Genomic DNA, 9,273 nt, shown 5'->3' on the forward strand with positions numbered 1-9,273 from the left:
CTGACTGATGAAATGTAAGCACAAATCACAGCGTGGTTCTTCCAGGACAGCATTTTAAAGGTATCAGGTCTGCAGGCCTCTGACCTTCACTTCTGCTCCTTCTACTTTTTCTTATCTGGAGCATAAACACAATGCCTGTTTGTCCAGCTGAGCCCACCATAGAGAAGCAGGAGACATGGAGAAGCTCCTTGGTGACTTCCTCTGGAACCAGCACCTGCTCTGGACCACCCAACTCCAGATCCATGGCACACAAGGAGCACATGGTCTTCCTGTTGAAGCCTAAGAAGTCAAGTCTCCTTTCCATGTATCTGAATGCAAGCCAAGTTGCTAGTGGCTGCTTCGTGGGTATTCCTGCTTTCTCCTTATGACTTTGAGAAATGCATGTCTAATTCCGTATGGATGGTCACAGGTACAGATCCAAAAAGAGAACGAAAGGCTAAAGGAGATTCAACTAAACATTACCAATTGCACATTACATAATTTTACAGGTTTGACTATTTTGGGAAATTATTTGGAAGGGAAACAGATTTGCTATAACAATTTTTTTTTTCCTGCAAGGGTCCCCATCTGTTTATTTTTTACACCTCATTTTGATGAAATCACTGTTCATGTTATTTTCCTTTTTAAAGAGTTTCTAATACAAGGCTTTTGAATGATCTCTCACTAGACTTTTCTGGTTGATTTTAACTTCCATTTCTTGTTCCAAAACAAAATTCTACCATGACATCTAGAATCTTCTATACAGTGTTGGATTTGAAACATCATGTGGTTTATTCTTAGAGTTGAAATCTTTATTACTCTTAAATCATAGTTGTTAAACTAAGAAGTCGTCATCTAACTTTTAAAAGGTGTATCAAAACAACTTATCAAAAAATTGCTTAGAGAAATCCGTCAGATGTTCCAATATCACGGTCATCAGGTACAGAGTAGAGCACCTTATCCTCTGTTAATGTACCATAAGCAAAAGTATTTAAAGAGCTCAATATTTTTTAAAACTTTACATATTTTTTAACTTCACTGAACTGCCTCACAAAGTTGATATGTCGAGATGCCATCTGCTAAGTCTATACACATTCATATTTCACAAGTGAAAAACATCACCCTGCTTTGTTTAATTGCCTCACAGTTGCGAGAAGAGTTGGCTGATGATTGGGGGTTATCAGAACAACTGTCTTATTTACCCAAAATGTCAGTACTCTTCACCTTTTATTATGAGGGTCTAACTTATAACTTGGTCATAGGAAAAAACATTGTAAAATAAACTTACTAAATGAAAAACCAAACATTAAAAAAAAAACTTGCCTGGCATTTATTCAAGTTCTACAAACTCATAAATAACTAGCAGGTAAAGTTCAGGACTGATGAATCGCTGTGCAGCATGGGAAATTTATTTCCTAGGACCACCTCTGGCTTTCAGATGCCTACATTGCATCCGACTCTTCAATACAAATGACTGCACCAGCCCATTGGCTCCCCAAACTCCCCTTTCCTCTGCACTGTCATTATCTGGAATTTCTTTCTCCTGCCTCCTTTCGCCTTCTCTTCCCTAGCTAGAACCCTGGTGCTATTTATGGAGGGATAAAATCTTTAGGCCCATAAGAAATAGAAACAAAGGGCAATGCGCAGGAGGAAGAGCGTGGCCCCTCACTGCCCATTTCTTCTGTCCCTTTGTACCTTATAACTTCTTGCACTGCCTGTTGGAGTCAGTGGATAGGGAAATCCACCTTCTAACAGCACACAATGCCCTCTGTGACCTGGCTTCTGTGTGGCTTTTCTGATGTCATTGCCTAAAACATGGACTGACTCCTGGGAGGGACCCTGTCTATTTCAGCTCCAACATGGGCCCAGGGTGGGTTTGGCCCCTTCCTGACTTGCCAGGGTGCGCATTCTCCCCATACACTTTTTCTCAATTTAACACCTTCCTCACTACACAGTGAGGGACTTCAGAGCAGAAAATGTCATTCATCTGCATCTTTAAGGCCTAGCAGCCCTAAGTGTCTGGTGCTGAATTCACTGAAAAAGGAAAAAAAAAAAAAAATTGGTGCTTGTCTCAGAGACCCTCGTCTGGCCCTCACCCGACTCTCCCCACTCCAGAAGTTACTCACATGGTAAAGTAGGAAGATGAAGTTCACTGAGCTGCTCTCCCAAAGTGGAAATGAAGCTGCATCCTTTTGTCAGCCTGAGCTCCAGTAGTTAACTACGTGTTCCTTTGTCTCTAAATGCAAAACAGATGACAGGGGTCACTAGAGAAACCCAGATTTTCATTAAATGGATGGAGCTTGTAAAAGAACAAAGGTGAAGATACAGTTAAGGATAAGAAAAACCAACATTTAGTCAGCCTTTATCCTGTCTAGATTCTATTGTCAATACTCTACATCTACTGCCTCCTTTCTTTTTTTTTTTTTTGAAAGGGGATGGTTACCAGAGATTGAACCCAGAGGTGCTTAACCACTGAGCCACATTCCCAGACCTGTTTATTTTTTATTTTGAGATGAAGTCTCACTCTGTTGCTTAGGGCACGCTAAATTGCTGAGGCTGGCTTTGAACTTGAGATCCTCCTGCCTCAGGTTCCAGAGCCACTGGGATTCCGGGTGTGCACCACCATGCCCAGACGTCACCTTTCATTTTTAAATCAACCCTCTGATATCTTTAAGTTCTCCCTGAATTAGAACTCAGAACACACTTTTTGTTCACCATTAACATCCACTCAACAGAATATAATTAGGCATTAAAAATAAGTGAGCAGGGCTGGGGTTGTAGCTCAGTGGTAGAGTCTTTGCTCCACACATTTGTATGCACTGGGTTTGATCCTCAGCACCACATAAGAATAAATAAAGGCACTGTGTCCAGCTACAACTAAAAATAAAAAAATAAGTGAGCAGCAGAGCACAGTAGCACACACATGTAATTCCAGCTACTCAGGAGGCTGAAGCAGGAAGATCAAAAGTTTAATGTCAGCCTTAACAATGGAGCAAGAGACTCTCTTCAACAAATAAATAAAGGGGGGTGATGACTAGGCGGGATTCTAGAGAAATGTGAATATAATTAGGGAGATTAGTAAGATAAAAAGAATCTACCCCCATAATATACAGCTGTATAAATATATCAATGTGATAAAAGAAGCATTGTTTTTCCTATAAAAGTTATTATTAAAAACTTGTAATATAATTTAAAATGTACTGGACTTACATTTCAATGAATATGAGAACCAACACATACTGGAGACTCCTAGAGAACACTTAAAATCCTTACCTTTTCTTTTGCTCTATATTGATAATCCCATCTGAGCACTCATCTGAGATACTGAGGTAATCGGGAGAGGGGGAGAAGGTGAACTCACTCTTGTGAGTTGGACAGGGGAACTGGGGGTGGGTGAGTTGTAGCCCCACCCTATTCCACAGGAATATATGTCAAATTATGTGCGTCAAATGTATGCCACCTTGTGTCCCACTAAATCAGCACCCGCGAGGACTGCTTATAAGAAAATGCTAGAACCACCAGAAGTGAGTATCTATGGCAGCCTCTGAGAAGCCCAGTGGGACAGCTGCCTTTACCAAAGAGAAAAGTTCAGGTCAGAAAGAGTGCAGTTGTAAAACAGGAAGTACAAGTAGGCTTAGCAGAAAATCAGTGAGGGATGACTCTAAAGCTGAATATCAAAAGTTGTTCCAACTTAGAGGTTTGGGCTGGCAGTTTTAATGCCCCATAACTCCTGGTCCCAAATTCCCAGACCATCTATCTGTCCTACCAGATAGGGATTCTACCCCCAACCAACCTTGATTGGCTCAGAAATTTAGCAGTCCCCACCTTGGCCTGTTTTTTGTTGCCATAACAGAATACCTAAGACTTGGTAATTTATAAAGAATAGAAGTCTATTTGTCTCATGCCTCTGGAGATTGGGAAGTCTCAGAATGAGTGCCTTCTTGGTGCGTCATAACATGGTGGAGAGAGAGAGATAAGTTTACAAGAATCCCACTCTCATGCTAACTAACCCACTCCCACAATGATAACAGCATTAATCTATTTAAGACCTAAACATCTTAAAAGTTCTGCTTCACACTGTTGTCCTGGAGATTGCCTTCAACACTCATGTGATTGGGGGACACAGTTAAACCATTTAATAACCTGACTGGAAAGGAAGCAAGAGGGATATTATAGTTTGGATATGAAGTGTCACCAAAGATTCATGTGTTGAAGGCTTGGTTCCCAGTACAGCAGTGCTCAGAGGTGGGGCTTTGGGAGGAATTGGATCATGAAGGCTCTTACCTTGTCAATTAATTCACTGATAGATGAATGGACTCCTGGGAGGTGGCAGGCACTACAGGAGATAGGACCTAGTCCAGCAGAGTGGGTCTTTGGAAGCTTGCCCTTAGGGACTATGTTTTATCTCAGCCCCTTTCTCTTCCTCTCTTCCCAAGAAGTGAGCAGCTTTGCTTTACCACGCCCTTCCTCCATGATGTTCTTCCTCCCTCCCTTCATGCCCAGAGCAGTGGAGCTGACCTTGAACTAACACTTCAAAAATCATAAGCTAAAATAAACCTGTCCTCCCCTAGTTTGTTTGCTTGGGTATTTGTCACAGCAATGATAAGCAGGAGACTAACATAAAGGGAGTATTAGGACTAGGTTGCCAGGGAATGGATATGTCCCTGGCTCTCCACGTCAGAAGGAACTTTCCCCAAAGAGCACTTATCAACCCTGCTGCTCTCTTCCCATTGGTTAGGCTGGTTGTGAGATTACCAGGTTTCTCTAGACTGGGCAGATATGCCTAGTCTAGGCTTTTAGGCAACGTGCTGAGCTCTTTCTGTGGGAAAATTCATGGTTAGCGCCAAACAAATTCAAATGAACATTTCGAACCTACCTGCTTGTAATTGAATCCTGCCCATACAGCCAACATGAGCAAAGGAGCTAGGGACATCGTCCACAGGCTTCTAGCAGAAAGTTTTCATTTTTATTATCATGACCTTGTTGTCTTACCATATTCTCTTTACTAGAAAAAAAAAAAAGTTTAAACAAATAGAATTTTTTCATTCAAATTTTAAAAACAGAACTTTACAGATAAAGGTAAAGCCTCCCAATAACGCTCCTTGGTTTCATTACACGTCCTCATTCTTCAGGGATTACCACCGTCCTGAATTTGGTACTTCTCATTCCTGTGCATGACTGTATACTTTCACTGAATAGGTATGTGCCCATCAGTAACATATAGTTTTGTTTTGCATATTTTCAAGCTTTACATAAATGATTTTTGTTATTCCATTTGCTCACCATTGTTTTTGAGATTTATTTATACTCACATGACTAATTAATTCATTTTAATTATAGCATTATATTATGCAAATATACATTACTATCCCTTCTTTTTTTTCAGTACTAGGAACTGAACCCAGGGACTCATCCATACTAGGCAAGCACTCAACCACTGAGCTATATACCCAGGTTCTATATATTACTGTCCACTTAGTAGTCTATTAGCACTACTATTAATTAAAGTATTCGAGTTTTCAATTTTGTGGATATACCATAATTTATTTAATTTTCAAAATGTGTAGAAAAAGTGTGTGAAAGAATGCATGTATTTGTAAACTCCAAAGAGAAAACTGGTAATAAGTACTAAAGTGATTGAACCATCTTAGACTCCTACTAGCAGAGATTCGAGAGCTGCCAATGTTTCACGTTCTCAGAAACACTTGATATCCTAAGACTCTATAATTTTTCTGCATATCAGGATGGAGATGACATGTAATCTCATTTTTAACAAGATCTTTACACACAGATTGAACTGTCTTTTTTCAGAGAGATCCTATAGACCAGTGGTTCTCAAATAGAAAAATGGCAGAAACATTGGGTTCAACCCCCAACAGTACAATGGCAACAATAGAAATGGCAAGGGAATTAAAGATTATATACCGGAAAATATCTATTTAACACAAGAGAACCCTGAGACTCCTTCAGGTAGACATTGAGGCCCAACTATTTTGTAATAAAACTTAGACGTTATTTGACTTATTACTCTCATTCTCTCACCAATGTACGGTGGAATTTTCCAGAGGCTTCCTGACATGTGATACCACATTGGACTAATGCAGAAGCAGATATAAGCACCTGGCTACCTTCTGTTAAGCCAGACATGAAGTTAAAATACACTCTACTGTCACATATATCTAAAAAGAACAAATTTTTTAAAAATATTTTGTAAAGTGTAAAGCAATGCCAATTCAATTATTCTTGTTTTGGAAAAATAAACTAGTTTTTATTTTTAAAAAGAGATGTTAACTTATAATGACTTTATTGTCTTTGCATGATTTAACAAATATTTTTAAATATTTCAGTTTTAATTTCTTTTTTTAAAACTGGTTGGTGAATATTTATTGCTTCTGTTTTTCTTTTCTTTTTCCATTGGTGCATTATAATTATCAGTTTTGATTTCTAATGTGGTCAATCTCACTAGATAGACATATAAACAAAAGGTCTCTGAAGTCCTCAGTAATATTAAGAGTATAAGCAAATGCCATAATTTTATTATTCTTTATGGCTGAGTAATATTCATATATATATATATGAATATTATATATATATATGAATATTACTCATATATTCATAATATTATTCATATATATATATATGAAAAAAAAAATATATATATATATATATTTATACCACAGTTTAGAATAGAGGAAGGAGGGACTGTATAGAGGGAAAAGAAGGGTAAGGAGGGGTGGGGGGGAGGAAAAAATAACACAATGAATCAAACACCATTACTCTATGTAAATGTATGATTACACAAATGGTATGCCTTTACTTCATGTACAAACAGAGAAACAACATGTATCCCATTTGTTTACAATAAAAATAAAATTTTAAAAAAGAGTATAAGCAAGGACTCCTAACACCCAAAAGTTTGAAAGTCGCCGTTATAGGTCATGTCTACTTATTGTTATTCCTGCTCAAACTAATGCCAGAGACATTTAGAGGTCCTGCCCATGGAAGGGGCATTGTGCTGGCTTGCTGAGGCTCACTTTTCCTTTCACCTTCACGATACTCTCACAAAGCAGGTTCTATGATGGCCCCTTTGGAAAGAGGGTACCCTGAGACCCGGGGCAGTTGAGGAGAGCACCAGGGTTGCAGGGTCAGCCAGGGAAGGTGAAGCCACCACAGCAAGGGGCCCCTGCACCCTCTCCCGTTCACTCCTCTTAGCCAGTCACTGAGTCAGCAGCCTTGAAATCATCCACCCACTTCTGAACCGTCCCTCTCCTTTTTCCTTGAAATGATCTGAATTCCCTTCTCAAGGCAGCAGAGATTGAGTTCATGGAACTGGAGCTACCAGTGAGCATGACCAGGTCCCAGTAGAGCTGAGTGCCAAGGGAATTTGCAGGGAGGAAGCCAGTAAACAAACCCTTTTATGGGACAGGATTAAGAGGAAAAAGGTTTAGTAAATCAGTTCCAGAAAGGATGATTGCTGGTGCCCTGGGATTAGGCCCATAGGTGTGGAAGAAGCATTCAAATCAGACATCTCTTAATCATACCCATCTCTTTACCTCTATTCCTACTCACTTTTTTATTTTTATTTTTTGTACCAGGGATTGAACCCAGGGGCATCTAACTGCTGAGCCACATCGCCTGTCTTTTTTATATTTCATTTTGAGACAGGGTCTCACTGAGTTGCTTAGGGCCTCGATAAATTGCTGAGGCTGGCTTTGAACTTGGCAATCCTCCTGCCTCAGCTTCCCACGCCACACCTAACCCCACTTACTTTCTTCATTCAGCAAATACAAAGGTGGGGCCAGGAGTGGCGACACTCGCCTGTACCATCAGCTACTTGGGAGGCTGAGGCAGGAAGACAGCAAGTTCAAAGCCAGCCCGTGCAAATTAGCAAGAACTTGTTTCAAAATAAAATAAATAAAAATAAAAAGGGCTGGGATGTAGCATGAGGCCTGCTATGAGGTGCAACTTAAGAACAGATCGCTCACCTCTGAGAAGTTCAAGTTTGAGAGTCTTTATTAAACCGGTTGGCTGACTGTCTCACACAACTCCCCAAAAAATGGCTATTGGGAGAACAGCCCCGACCATAGAGTTACAGGGGTTTTTAGACCAAAAATCGCATCAATCATAAGTGTCTGTTGCTATGATTTAAAATTACAAACTAACATCATGAAATCATCAGCAGAGGGGGAAGTGGGTCAAAACAACCCTACCTAGGTACAAACTAAAGAATGGTCACTAACATCCAATCCTTGTTGACATTACTGTTCACATGGTGCATTGTTTAGGAGAAATAGGAATCAAAAGAGAACAATGTTTCATCACATAAGAACTGTATTTTGTATTGCTAAACATGTCATGCTAAGTAACTGATGATGGGTATAGAGGCGGGGTGTTCCCATGGGAGAAGCTAAGCAACTGTTGATGGATACAGAGGTGGAGCGTTCCAATGGGGGAAGCTCATTTCCTACATAACATGGAATCTCAGAGCAAAATGGAGTCTGTTTAGTCATTGTCCATAGAGCCTGGCCTGTAACATTTCCATGGAGCCAAACCTGTCAGCCCGTCACAGGCCCTGTGTTTAATCTCCAGCACAAAAAGAAAAAAAAAAAAAAAAATACAATGGTGTGATAATTGTGTTGTGATCAGGTAATAATAACAGCTAAAATTTATCAGGCACTTACTAAATAAAAGGCACTGTTTTAAAGTCTTTGTATTTATTAAATAATTTAATCCTCATACGAACATAGTGAGTTAAGTACTTACCTTACACACTGAGGCACCGAAAAGTAACATCAGAGTGTATGGATGTCAACAGAAGCCCTGACCCGTCTCCTCCAGGAAGAGGTGATCAAGAAAAGTTGCTCAGACATGACATCTGCGTTAGTTTCCTCTTGTGCTATAAGAAATTATCACAAACTTAGTCTTTTAAAATAATCTCAGTTGTAGATTTATTTTCTTACCTTTCTGTAGGTCAGAAGTCTAAAGCAGGTTTTACTGGGTCAAAATCAAGGTTGTTGGCAGGGCCATGCTATCTTCAGAGATTCTAAAGGACAATGTCCTGCCCTAGTTATCTGGCTTCTAGGGACTGCCTGCATTCCTTGGCTCGTGGCGCCTTCCTCTTAGCTTTAAAGCCAGCGGTGGAGCACTACCTCTCTGACTGCTATTTCTGTCCTCACATCTTCTTCCTCATTCTCAAGCTATTGCTGCTTTCTTATGGAAAGGGGCGATTACTTTGGGACCCCCTGGACAATCCAAGACATTCTCCCCAGCTCTAGATCCTTAACTTGAACACAT

At 40.0% G+C, this 9,273-nt stretch overlaps 1 long non-coding RNA gene across 1 annotated transcript; it reads right to left on the reverse strand.

Moving 5' to 3' along the window:
• Positions 1–2,103: 2,103 nt before the first annotated feature.
• LOC124978998 (uncharacterized) lies at positions 2,104–8,837 on the reverse strand. The gene is made up of 3 exons (XR_007107603.1): positions 8,743–8,837; positions 4,856–4,984; positions 2,104–2,215 (listed from the first exon to the last, which is right to left on the reverse strand). It is a non-coding gene; the product is annotated as an uncharacterized LOC124978998 (long non-coding RNA).
• Between the last annotated feature and the right edge of the window lie 436 nt (positions 8,838–9,273).

This window comes from Sciurus carolinensis, chromosome 3, assembly GCF_902686445.1.
Source record: "Sciurus carolinensis chromosome 3, mSciCar1.2, whole genome shotgun sequence".
NCBI classification, from domain to species: domain Eukaryota; kingdom Metazoa; phylum Chordata; class Mammalia; order Rodentia; family Sciuridae; genus Sciurus; species Sciurus carolinensis.